This window comes from Lampris incognitus, chromosome 3 (assembly GCF_029633865.1).
Source record: "Lampris incognitus isolate fLamInc1 chromosome 3, fLamInc1.hap2, whole genome shotgun sequence".
NCBI lineage: Eukaryota > Metazoa > Chordata > Actinopteri > Lampriformes > Lampridae > Lampris > Lampris incognitus.
Genome location: NC_079213.1, coordinates 44,023,425 through 44,039,538, shown reverse-complemented (window position 1 = coordinate 44,039,538; position 16,114 = coordinate 44,023,425).

The window sequence follows — 16,114 nt, the reverse complement described above, 5'->3', positions numbered from 1 at the left end:
AACAAACAAACATGAGGATAAATCAGACTATAAAACAAACCTGCATGAGGATAAATCAGAATATAAAAAAACATGAGGATAAATCACACTATAAAACAAACAAACATCAGACTGAATTAGCTTATAAAACAAACCAAATTGAGGATAAATCAGACAATAAAACAAACAAACGAGGATAAATTAGACTATAAAACAAACAGACAAGGATAAATCAGCTATAAAACAAACAAACGAGGATAAATCAGGTATAAAACAAACAAACATGAGGATGAATCAGACTGTAAAACAAACAAACATGAGGATAGATCAAACTATATAACAAACATAGATCAGGATAAATCAGCTATAAAACAAACAAACATGAGGATAGATCAGCTATAAAACAAAACAAACAAGAATAAATCAGGTATAAAACAAACAAACGACGATAAATCAGGTATGAAACAAAAGAAACATGGGAACATATCAGCTATAAAACAAAATAAACATGGGAATAAATCAGCTATAATACAAACAAACATGAGGATAAATCAGCTATAAAACAAACCAACATGAGGATAAATCAGCTATTAAGCAAACAAACATGAGGAAAAATCAGCTATAAAACAAACAAACGAGGATAATTAGACTACAAAACAAACAAACATGAGGATAAATCAGACTGCAAACAAACAAACTAGAGGATAAATCAGACTATCAAACAATCAAACATTAGGATAAATCAGCTAAAAAACAAACAAACGAGGATAAGTCAGTTTATTAAACAAACAAACAAGGATAAATCAGAATATAAACAAACAAACATGAGGATAAATCAGGCTGTAAATCAAACAAACATGAGGATAGATCAGACTGTAAAACAAACAAACATGGGAATAAATCAGCTATAAAACAAACAAAAAAGAGGATGAATCAGAATACAAAACAAAGAAACATGAAGATAAATCAGACGATGCAACAAACAAACATCAGGATAAATCAGCTATAAAACAAACAAACGAGGATAAATCAGTTTATTAAACAAACCAACAGGACCATAAATCAGACTATAAAACAAACAAACATGAGGATAAATCAGCTATAAAACAAACAAACATGAGGATAAATCAGCTATAGAACAAACAAACATGAGGATAAATAAGCTATAAAACAAACCAACATGAGGATAAATCAGACTATAAAACAAACAAACATCAGAATAAATCAGATTATAAAAGAAAAAAAAGGAGGATAAATCAGACAATAAAACAAAAAAACATGAGGATAAATCAGCTATAAAACAAACCAACATGAGGATAAATCAGCTGTAAAACGAACAAACATGAGGATAAATGAGCTATAAAACAAACCAACCTGAGGATGAATCAGACTATAAAACAAAAAACATGAGGATAAATCAGCTATAAAACAAACCAACATGAGGATAAATCAGACTATAAAACAAACAAACATGAGAATAAATCAGCTATAAAACAAACAAACATCAGGATAAATCAGACTATAAAAAAACATGAGGATGAATCAGACCATAAAACAAACAAACATGTGGATAAATCAGACGATAGAACAAACGAACGAGGATAAATGAGCTATAAAACAAACCAACCTGAGGATGAATCAGACTATAAAACAAAAAACATGAGGATAAATCAGCTATAAAACAAACCAACATGAGGATAAATCAGACTATAAAACAAACAAACATGAGAATAAATCAGCTATAAAACAAACAAACATCAGGATAAATCAGACTATAAAAAAACATGAGGATGAATCAGACCATAAAACAAACAAACGTGGATAAATCAGACGATAGAACAAACGAACAAGGATAAATCAAACTATAAAACAAACAAACATGAGCATAAATCAGACTGTAAAAAAAACAAACTAGAGGATAAATCAGACTATCAAACAAAAAAACATTAAGATAAATCAGACTGTAAAACAAACAAACATAAGGATGAATTAGCTATAAAACAAACCAACATGAGGATAAATCAGACTATAAAACAAACAAACATGAGGATAAATCAGACTATAAAAAAACATGAGGATGAATCAGACTATAAAACAAACAAACATGAGGATAAATCAGCTAAAAAACAAACCAACATGAGGATGAACCAGACTATAAAACAAAAAAAATATGAGGATAAATCAGACTATAAAACAAACAAACATGAGGATAAATCAGCTACAAAACAAAGAAACATGAGGATAAATCAGCTATAAAACAAACCAAAATAATGGTAAATCAGACTAAAAATCAAACAAACATGAGGATAAATCAGACTATAAAACAAACCTGCATGAGGATAAATCAGAATATAAAAAAACATGAGGATAAATCAGACTATAAAACAAACAAAAATCAGAATGAATCAGCTTATAAAACAAACCAAAATGAGGATAAATTGAACAATAAAACAAACAATCGAGGATAAATTAGACTATAAAACAAACAAACAAGGATAAATCAGCTATAAAACAAACAAACGACGATAAATCAGGTATAAAACAAACAAAACATGAGAATAAATCAGCTATAAAACAAACAAACATGAGGATAAATCAGCTATAAAAAAACCAACATGAGGATAAATCAGACTATATAACAAACCAAAATGAGGATAAATCAGCTATAAAAAAAACCAACATGAGGATAGATCAGCTTTTAAAACAAACCAACATCAGGATAAATCAGCCTATAAAACAAACCAACATGAGGATAAATCAGACTATAAAACAAACAAACAAGAGGATTAAATCAGACTATAAAACAAACATGAGGATAAATCAGACTATAAAACAAACCTGCATGAGGATAAATCAGAATATAAAAAAACATGAGGATAAATCAGACTATAAAACGAACAAACATGAGGATAAATCGGCTATAAAACAAACAAACATGAGGATAAATCAGCTATAAAACAAACCAACATGATGGTAAATCAGACTAAAAAACAAACAAACATGAGGATAAATCAGACTATAAAACAAACCTGCATGAGGATAAATCTGAATATTAAAAAACATGAGGATAAATCAGACTATAAGACAAACAAACATCAGGATAAATCAGCTATAAAACAAGCAAACAAGAGGATAAATCAGACTAAAAAACAAATAAAACATGAAGATAAATCAGCTATAAAACCTACAAACATGAGGATATATCAGCTATAAAACAAACAAAGAAGAGGATAAATCAGCTATAAAACAAACCAATATGAGGGTAAATCAGACTATAAAACAAAAAAACATGAGGATAAATCAGACTATAAAACAAACAAACATGAGGATAAATCAGACTATAAAACAAACAAACATGAGGATAAATCAGGTATAAAACAAACAAACATGAGGATAAATCAGACGATAGAACAAACGAACGAGGATAAATCAAACTATAAAACAAACAAACATGAGCACAAATCAGACTGTAAAACAAACAAACGAGAGGATAAATCAGACTATCAAACAAACAAACATTAGGATAGATCAGACTATAAAACAAACAAACATGAGGATAAATCAAACTATAAAACAAACATACATCAGGATAACTCAGCTATAAAAATAACAAACAAGGATAAATCAGGTATAAAACAAAGAAATGAGGAGAAATCAGGTATAAAACAAACAAAACACGAGAATAAATCAGCTATAAAACAAGCCAACATGATGGTAAATCAGACTAAAAAACAAACAAACATGAGGATAAATCAGACTATAAAACAAACCTGCATGAGGATAAATCAGAATATAAAAAAACATGAGGATAAATCACACTATAAAACAAACAAACATCAGACTGAATTAGCTTATAAAACAAACCAAATTGAGGATAAATCAGACAATAAAACAAACAAACGAGGATAAATTAGACTATAAAACAAACAGACAAGGATAAATCAGCTATAAAACAAACAAACGAGGATAAATCAGGTATAAAACAAACAAACATGAGGATGAATCAGACTGTAAAACAAACAAACATGAGGATAGATCAAACTATATAACAAACATAGATCAGGATAAATCAGCTATAAAACAAACAAACATGAGGATAGATCAGCTATAAAACAAAACAAACAAGAATAAATCAGGTATAAAACAAACAAACGACGATAAATCAGGTATGAAACAAAAGAAACATGGGAACATATCAGCTATAAAACAAAATAAACATGGGAATAAATCAGCTATAATACAAACAAACATGAGGATAAATCAGCTATAAAACAAACCAACATGAGGATAAATCAGCTATTAAGCAAACAAACATGAGGAAAAATCAGCTATAAAACAAACAAACGAGGATAATTAGACTACAAAACAAACAAACATGAGGATAAATCAGACTGCAAACAAACAAACTAGAGGATAAATCAGACTATCAAACAATCAAACATTAGGATAAATCAGCTAAAAAACAAACAAACGAGGATAAGTCAGTTTATTAAACAAACAAACAAGGATAAATCAGAATATAAACAAACAAACATGAGGATAAATCAGGCTGTAAATCAAACAAACATGAGGATAGATCAGACTGTAAAACAAACAAACATGGGAATAAATCAGCTATAAAACAAACAAAAAAGAGGATGAATCAGAATACAAAACAAAGAAACATGAAGATAAATCAGACGATGCAACAAACAAACATCAGGATAAATCAGCTATAAAACAAACAAACGAGGATAAATCAGTTTATTAAACAAACCAACAGGACCATAAATCAGACTATAAAACAAACAAACATGAGGATAAATCAGCTATAAAACAAACAAACATGAGGATAAATCAGCTATAGAACAAACAAACATGAGGATAAATAAGCTATAAAACAAACCAACATGAGGATAAATCAGACTATAAAACAAACAAACATCAGAATAAATCAGATTATAAAAGAAAAAAAAGGAGGATAAATCAGACAATAAAACAAAAAAACATGAGGATAAATCAGCTATAAAACAAACCAACATGAGGATAAATCAGCTGTAAAACGAACAAACATGAGGATAAATGAGCTATAAAACAAACCAACCTGAGGATGAATCAGACTATAAAACAAAAAACATGAGGATAAATCAGCTATAAAACAAACCAACATGAGGATAAATCAGACTATAAAACAAACAAACATGAGAATAAATCAGCTATAAAACAAACAAACATCAGGATAAATCAGACTATAAAAAAACATGAGGATGAATCAGACCATAAAACAAACAAACATGTGGATAAATCAGACGATAGAACAAACGAACGAGGATAAATGAGCTATAAAACAAACCAACCTGAGGATGAATCAGACTATAAAACAAAAAACATGAGGATAAATCAGCTATAAAACAAACCAACATGAGGATAAATCAGACTATAAAACAAACAAACATGAGAATAAATCAGCTATAAAACAAACAAACATCAGGATAAATCAGACTATAAAAAAACATGAGGATGAATCAGACCATAAAACAAACAAACGTGGATAAATCAGACGATAGAACAAACGAACGAGGATAAATCAAACTATAAAACAAACAAACATGAGCATAAATCAGACTGTAAAAAAAACAAACTAGAGGATAAATCAGACTATCAAACAAAAAAACATTAAGATAAATCAGACTGTAAAACAAACAAACATAAGGATGAATTAGCTATAAAACAAACCAACATGAGGATAAATCAGACTATAAAACAAACAAACATGAGGATAAATCAGACTATAAAAAAACATGAGGATGAATCAGACTATAAAACAAACAAACATGAGGATAAATCAGCTAAAAAACAAACCAACATGAGGATGAACCAGACTATAAAACAAAAAAAATATGAGGATAAATCAGACTATAAAACGAACAAACATGAGGATAAATCAGCTACAAAACAAAGAAACATGAGGATAAATCAGCTATAAAACAAACCAAAATAATGGTAAATCAGACTAAAAATCAAACAAACATGAGGATAAATCAGACTATAAAACAAACCTGCATGAGGATAAATCAGAATATAAAAAAACATGAGGATAAATCAGACTATAAAACAAACAAAAATCAGAATGAATCAGCTTATAAAACAAACCAAAATGAGGATAAATTGAACAATAAAACAAACAATCGAGGATAAATTAGACTATAAAACAAACAAACAAGGATAAATCAGCTATAAAACAAACAAACGACGATAAATCAGGTATAAAACAAACAAAACATGAGAATAAATCAGCTATAAAACAAACAAACATGAGGATAAATCAGCTATAAAAAAACCAACATGAGGATAAATCAGACTATATAACAAACCAAAATGAGGATAAATCAGCTATAAAAAAAACCAACATGAGGATAGATCAGCTTTTAAAACAAACCAACATCAGGATAAATCAGCCTATAAAACAAACCAACATGAGGATAAATCAGACTATAAAACAAACAAACAAGAGGATTAAATCAGACTATAAAACAAACATGAGGATAAATCAGACTATAAAACAAACCTGCATGAGGATAAATCAGAATATAAAAAAACATGAGGATAAATCAGACTATAAAACGAACAAACATGAGGATAAATCAGCTATAAAACAAACAAACATGAGGATAAATCAGCTATAAAACAAACCAACATGATGGTAAATCAGACTAAAAAACAAACAAACATGAGGATAAATCAGACTATAAAACAAACCTGCATGAGGATAAATCTGAATATTAAAAAACATGAGGATAAATCAGACTATAAGACAAACAAACATCAGGATAAATCAGCTATAAAACAAGCAAACAAGAGGATAAATCAGACTAAAAAACAAATAAAACATGAAGATAAATCAGCTATAAAACCTACAAACATGAGGATATATCAGCTATAAAACAAACAAAGAAGAGGATAAATCAGCTATAAAACAAACCAATATGAGGGTAAATCAGACTATAAAACAAAAAAACATGAGGATAAATCAGACTATAAAACAAACAAACATGAGGATAAATCAGACTATAAAACAAACAAACATGAGGATAAATCAGGTATAAAACAAACAAACATGAGGATAAATCAGACGATAGAACAAACGAACGAGGATAAATCAAACTATAAAACAAACAAACATGAGCACAAATCAGACTGTAAAACAAACAAACGAGAGGATAAATCAGACTATCAAACAAACAAACATTAGGATAGATCAGACTATAAAACAAAAAACATGAGGATAAATCAAACTATAAAACAAACATACATCAGGATAACTCAGCTATAAAAATAACAAACAAGGATAAATCAGGTATAAAACAAAGAAATGAGGAGAAATCTGGTATAAAACAAACAAAACACGAGAATAAATCAGCTATAAAACAAACCAACATGATGGTAAATCAGACTAAAAAACAAACAAACATGAGGATAAATCAGACTATAAAACAAACCTGCATGAGGATAAATCAGAATATAAAAAAACATGAGGATAAATCACACTATAAAACAAACAAACATCAGACTGAATTAGCTTATAAAACAAACCAAATTGAGGATAAATCAGACAATAAAACAAACAAACGAGGATAAATTAGACTATAAAACAAACAGACAAGGATAAATCAGCTATAAAACAAACAAACGAGGATAAATCAGGTATAAAACAAACAAACATGAGGATGAATCAGACTGTAAAACAAACAAACATGAGGATAGATCAAACTATATAACAAATATAGATCAGGATAAATCAGCTATAAAACAAACAAACATGAGGATAGATCAGCTATAAAACAAAACAAACAAGAATAAATCAGGTATAAAACAAACAAACGACGATAAATCAGGTATGAAACAAAAGAAACATGGGAACATATCAGCTATAAAACAAAATAAACATGGGAATAAATCAGCTATAATACAAACAAACATGAGGATAAATCAGCTATAAAACAAACCAACATGAGGATAAATCAGCTATTAAGCAAACAAACATGAGGAAAAATCAGCTATAAAACGAACAAACGAGGATAATTAGACTACAAAACAAACAAACATGAGGATAAATCAGACTGCAAACAAACAAACTAGAGGATAAATCAGACTATCAAACAATCAAACATTAGGATAAATCAGCTAAAAAACAAACAAACGAGGATAAGTCAGTTTATTAAACAAACAAACAAGGATAAATCAGAATATAAACAAACAAACATGAGGATAAATCAGGCTGTAAATCAAACAAACATGAGGATAGATCAGACTGTAAAACAAACAAACATGGGAATAAATAAGCTATAAAACAAACAAAAAAGAGGATGAATCAGAATACAAAACAAAGAAACATGAGGATAAATCAGACGATAGAACAAACGAACGAGGATAAATCAAACTATAAAACAAACAAACATGAGCATAAATCAGACTGTAAAAAAACAAACTAGAGGATAAATCAGACTATCAAACAAAAAAACATTAAGATAAATCAGACTGTAAAACAAACAAACCTAAGGATAAATCAGCTATAAAACAAACCAACATGAGGATAAATCAGACTATAATACAAACAAACATGAGGATAAATCAGACTATAAAAAAACATGAGGATGAATCAGACTATAAAACAAACAAACATGAGGATAAATCAGCTACAAAACAAAGAAACATGAGGATAAATCAGCTATAAAACAAACCAAAATAATGGTAAATCAGACTAAAAATCAAGCAAACATGAGGATAAATCTGACTATAAAACAAACCTGCATGAGGATAAATCAGAATATAAAAAAACATGAGGATAAATCAGACTATAAAACAAACAAAAATCAGAATGAATCAGCTTATAAAACAAACCAAAATGAGGATAAATTGAACAATAAAACAAACAATCGAGGATAAATTAGACTATAAAACAAACAAACAAGGATAAATCAGCTATAAAACAAACAAACGACGATAAATCAGGTATAAAACAAACAAAACATGAGAATAAATCAGCTATAAAACAAACAAACATGAGGATAAATCAGCTATAAAAAAACCAACATGAGGATAAATCAGACTATATAACAAACCAAAATGAGGATAAATCAGCATATAAAACAAACCAACATGAGGATAAATCAGACTGTAAAAATAACAAACATGAGGATAAGTCAGCTATAGAACAAACAAACATGAGGGTAAATCAGATTATATAACAAACAAAAATGAGGATAAATCAGCTAAAAAACAAACCAACATGAGGATGAATCAGACTATAAAACAAAAAAAACATGAGGATTAATCAGACTATAAAACAAACAAACAAGAGGATTAAATCAGACTATAAAACAAACATGAGGATAAATCAGACTATAAAACAAACCTGCATGAGGATAAATCAGAATATAAAAAAACATGAGGATAAATCAGACTATAAAACGAACAAACATGAGGATAAATCAGCTATAAAACAAACAAACATGAGGATAAATCAGCTATAAAACAAACCAACATGATGGTAAATCAGACTAAAAAACAAACAAACATGAGGATAAATCAGACTATAAAACAAACCTGCATGAGGATAAATCTGAATATAAAAAAACATGAGGATAAATCAGACTATAAGACAAACAAACATCAGGATAAATCAGCTATAAAACAAGCAAACAAGAGGATAAATCAGACTAAAAAACAAATAAAACATGAAGATAAATCAGCTATAGAACAAACAAACATGAGGATAAATCCGCTACAAAACAAACCAAAATGAGGATAAATCAGACAATAAAACAAACAAACGAGGATAAATTAAACTATAACACAAACAAACAAGGATAAATCAGCTATAAAACAAATAAACGAGGATAAATCAGGTATAAAACAAACAAACATGAGGATGAATCAGATTGTAAAACAAACAAACATGAGGATAAATCAAACTATATAACAAACATACATCAGGATAAATCACACTATAAAACAAAAAAACGAGGATAAATTAGACTATAAAACAAACAAACAAGGATAAATCAGGTATAAAACAAAAAAACGACGATAAAGCAGCTATAAAACAAACAAAACATGCGAATAAATCAGCTGTAAAACAAACAAACATGAGGATAAATCAGCTATAAAAAAACCAACATGAGGATAAATCAGACTATAATACAAACAAACATGAGGATAAATCAGACTATAAAAAAACATGAGGATGAATCAGACTATAAAACAAACAAACATGAGGATAAATCAGCTACAAAACAAAGAAACATGAGGATAAATCAGCTATAAAACAAACCAAAATAATGGTAAATCAGACTAAAAATCAAGCAAACATGAGGATAAATCTGACTATAAAACAAACCTGCATGAGGATAAATCAGAATATAAAAAAACATGAGGATAAATCAGACTATAAAACAAACAAAAATCAGAATGAATCAGCTTATAAAACAAACCAAAATGAGGATAAATTGAACAATAAAACAAACAATCGAGGATAAATTAGACTATAAAACAAACAAACAAGGATAAATCAGCTATAAAACAAACAAACGACGATAAATCAGGTATAAAACAAACAAAACATGAGAATAAATCAGCTATAAAACAAACAAACATGAGGATAAATCAGCTATAAAAAAACCAACATGAGGATAAATCAGACTATATAACAAACCAAAATGAGGATAAATCAGCATATAAAACAAACCAACATGAGGATAAATCAGACTGTAAAAATAACAAACATGAGGATAAGTCAGCTATAGAACAAACAAACATGAGGGTAAATCAGATTATATAACAAACAAAAATGAGGATAAATCAGCTAAAAAACAAACCAACATGAGGATGAATCAGACTATAAAACAAAAAAAACATGAGGATTAATCAGACTATAAAACAAACAAACAAGAGGATTAAATCAGACTATAAAACAAACATGAGGATAAATCAGACTATAAAACAAACCTGCATGAGGATAAATCAGAATATAAAAAAACATGAGGATAAATCAGACTATAAAACGAACAAACATGAGGATAAATCAGCTATAAAACAAACAAACATGAGGATAAATCAGACTATAAAACAAACCTGCATGAGGATAAATCTGAATATAAAAAAACATGAGGATAAATCAGACTATAAGACAAACAAACATCAGGATAAATCAGCTATAAAACAAGCAAACAAGAGGATAAATCAGACTAAAAAACAAATAAAACATGAAGATAAATCAGCTATAGAACAAACAAACATGAGGATAAATCCGCTACAAAACAAACCAAAATGAGGATAAATCAGACAATAAAACAAACAAACGAGGATAAATTAAACTATAACACAAACAAACAAGGATAAATCAGCTATAAAACAAATAAACGAGGATAAATCAGGTATAAAACAAACAAACATGAGGATGAATCAGATTGTAAAACAAACAAACATGAGGATAAATCAAACTATATAACAAACATACATCAGGATAAATCACACTATAAAACAAAAAAACGAGGATAAATTAGACTATAAAACAAACAAACAAGGATAAATCAGGTATAAAACAAACAAACGACGATAAAGCAGCTAAAAAACAAACAAAACATGCGAATAAATCAGCTGTAAAACAAACAAACATTAGGATAAATCAGCTATAAAAAAACCAACATGAGGATAAATCAGACTATAAAACAAACCAAAATGAGGATAAATCAGCTATAAAAAAACCAACATGGGGATAAATCTGACTGTAAAAATAAAAAAAACATGAGGATAAATCAGCTATAGAACAAGCAAACATGAGGATAAATCAGATTATATAACAAACAAAACATGAGGATAAATCAGCTATAAAACAAGCAAACAAACATGAGGATAAATCAGACTATAAAACCTACAAACATGAGGATATATCAGCTATAAAACAAACAAAGAAGAGGATAAATCAGCTATAAAACAAACCAACATGAGGGTAAATCAGACTATAAAACAAACAAACACGAGGATAAATCAGACTATAAAACAAATGAATATCAGGATAAATCAGCTCTAAAACAAACATATATGAGGATAAATCAGACTATAAAACAAACCAACATGAGGATAAATCCGACTATAAAACAAACAAACATCAGAATGAATCAGCTTATAAAACAAACCAAAAAGAGGATAAATCAGACAATAAAACAAACAAACGAGGATAAATTAGACTATAAAACAAACAAACAAGGATAAATCATCTACAAAACAAACAAACGAGAATAAATCAGGTATAAAACAAACAACATGAGGATGAATCAGACTGTAAATCAAACAAACATGAGGATAAATAAAACTATATAACAAACATACATCAGGATAAATCACACTATAAAACAAAAAAACGAGGATAAATTAGACTATAAAACAAACAAACAAGGATAAATCAGGTATAAAACAAACAAACGACGATAAAGCAGCTAAAAAACAAACAAAACATGCGAATAAATCAGCTGTAAAACAAACAAACATTAGGATAAATCAGCTATAAAAAAACCAACATGAGGATAAATCAGACTATAAAACAAACCAAAATGAGGATAAATCAGCTATAAAAAAACCAACATGGGGATAAATCTGACTGTAAAAATAAAAAAAACATGAGGATAAATCAGCTATAGAACAAGCAAACATGAGGATAAATCAGATTATATAACAAACAAAACATGAGGATAAATCAGCTATAAAACAAGCAAACAAACATGAGGATAAATCAGACTATAAAACCTACAAACATGAGGATATATCAGCTATAAAACAAACAAAGAAGAGGATAAATCAGCTATAAAACAAACCAACATGAGGGTAAATCAGACTATAAAACAAACAAACACGAGGATAAATCAGACTATAAAACAAATGAATATCAGGATAAATCAGCTCTAAAACAAACATATATGAGGATAAATCAGACTATAAAACAAACCAACATGAGGATAAATCCGACTATAAAACAAACAAACATCAGAATGAATCAGCTTATAAAACAAACCAAAAAGAGGATAAATCAGACAATAAAACAAACAAACGAGGATAAATTAGACTATAAAACAAACAAACAAGGATAAATCAGCTACAAAACAAACAAACGAGAATAAATCAGGTATAAAACAAACAACATGAGGATGAATCAGACTGTAAATCAAACAAACATGAGGATAAATAAAACTATATAACAAACATACATCAGAATAAATCAGCTATAAAACAAACAAACAAGGATAAATCAGGTATAAAACAAAGAAATGAGGATAAATCAGGTATAAAACAAACAAAACATGAGAATAAATCAGCTATAAAAGAAACAAACATGAGGATAAATCAGACTAAAAAACAAACAAACATGAGGATAAATCAACTATAAAACAAACAAACATCAGGATAAATCAGACCATAACACGAACAAACATGAGGATAAATCAGCAATAAAAAAAAACAACATGAGGATAAATCAGCTATAAATCAAACAAACATGAGGATAAATCAGACTATAAAACAAACCAACATGAGGATAAATCAGCTATTAAGCAAACAAACATGAGGAAAAATCAGCTATAAAACGAACAAACGAGGATAATTAGACTACAAAACAAACAAACATGAGGATAAATCAGACTGCAAACAAACAAACTAGAGGATAAATCAGACTATCAAACAATCAAACATTAGGATAAATCAGCTAAAAAACAAACAAACGAGGATAAGTCAGTTTATTAAACAAACAAACAAGGATAAATCAGAATATAAACAAACAAACATGAGGATAAATCAGGCTGTAAATCAAACAAACATGAGGATAGATCAGACTGTAAAACAAACAAACATGGGAATAAATAAGCTATAAAACAAACAAAAAAGAGGATGAATCAGAATACAAAACAAAGAAACATGAGGATAAATCAGACGATAGAACAAACGAACGAGGATAAATCAAACTATAAAACAAACAAACATGAGCATAAATCAGACTGTAAAAAAACAAACTAGAGGATAAATCAGACTATCAAACAAAAAAACATTAAGATAAATCAGACTGTAAAACAAACAAACCTAAGGATAAATCAGCTATAAAACAAACCAACATGAGGATAAATCAGACTATAATACAAACAAACATGAGGATAAATCAGACTATAAAAAAACATGAGGATGAATCAGACTATAAAACAAACAAACATGAGGATAAATCAGCTACAAAACAAAGAAACATGAGGATAAATCAGCTATAAAACAAACCAAAATAATGGTAAATCAGACTAAAAATCAAGCAAACATGAGGATAAATCTGACTATAAAACAAACCTGCATGAGGATAAATCAGAATATAAAAAAACATGAGGATAAATCAGACTATAAAACAAACAAAAATCAGAATGAATCAGCTTATAAAACAAACCAAAATGAGGATAAATTGAACAATAAAACAAACAATCGAGGATAAATTAGACTATAAAACAAACAAACAAGGATAAATCAGCTATAAAACAAACAAACGACGATAAATCAGGTATAAAACAAACAAAACATGAGAATAAATCAGCTATAAAACAAACAAACATGAGGATAAATCAGCTATAAAAAAACCAACATGAGGATAAATCAGACTATATAACAAACCAAAATGAGGATAAATCAGCATATAAAACAAACCAACATGAGGATAAATCAGACTGTAAAAATAACAAACATGAGGATAAGTCAGCTATAGAACAAACAAACATGAGGGTAAATCAGATTATATAACAAACAAAAATGAGGATAAATCAGCTAAAAAACAAACCAACATGAGGATGAATCAGACTATAAAACAAAAAAAACATGAGGATTAATCAGACTATAAAACAAACAAACAAGAGGATTAAATCAGACTATAAAACAAACATGAGGATAAATCAGACTATAAAACAAACCTGCATGAGGATAAATCAGAATATAAAAAAACATGAGGATAAATCAGACTATAAAACGAACAAACATGAGGATAAATCAGCTATAAAACAAACAAACATGAGGATAAATCAGCTATAAAACAAACCAACATGATGGTAAATCAGACTAAAAAACAAACAAACATGAGGATAAATCAGACTATAAAACAAACCTGCATGAGGATAAATCTGAATATAAAAAAACATGAGGATAAATCAGACTATAAGACAAACAAACATCAGGATAAATCAGCTATAAAACAAGCAAACAAGAGGATAAATCAGACTAAAAAACAAATAAAACATGAAGATAAATCAGCTATAGAACAAACAAACATGAGGATAAATCCGCTACAAAACAAACCAAAATGAGGATAAATCAGACAATAAAACAAACAAACGAGGATAAATTAAACTATAACACAAACAAACAAGGATAAATCAGCTATAAAACAAATAAACGAGGATAAATCAGGTATAAAACAAACAAACATGAGGATGAATCAGATTGTAAAACAAACAAACATGAGGATAAATCAAACTATATAACAAACATACATCAGGATAAATCACACTATAAAACAAAAAAACGAGGATAAATTAGACTATAAAACAAACAAACAAGGATAAATCAGGTATAAAACAAACAAACGACGATAAAGCAGCTAAAAAACAAACAAAACATGCGAATAAATCAGCTGTAAAACAAACAAACATTAGGATAAATCAGCTATAAAAAAACCAACATGAGGATAAATCAGACTATAAAACAAACCAAAATGAGGATAAATCAGCTATAAAAAAACCAACATGGGGATAAATCTGACTGTAAAAATAAAAAAAACATGAGGATAAATCAGCTATAGAACAAGCAAACATGAGGATAAATCAGATTATATAACAAACAAAACATGAGGATAAATCAGCTATAAAACAAGCAAACAAACATGAGGATAAATCAGACTATAAAACCTACAAACATGAGGATATATCAGCTATAAAACAAACAAAGAAGAGGATAAATCAGCTATAAAACAAACCAACATGAGGGTAAATCAGACTATAAAACAAACAAACACGAGGATAAATCAGACTATAAAACAAATGAATATCAGGATAAATCAGCTCTAAAACAAACATATATGAGGATA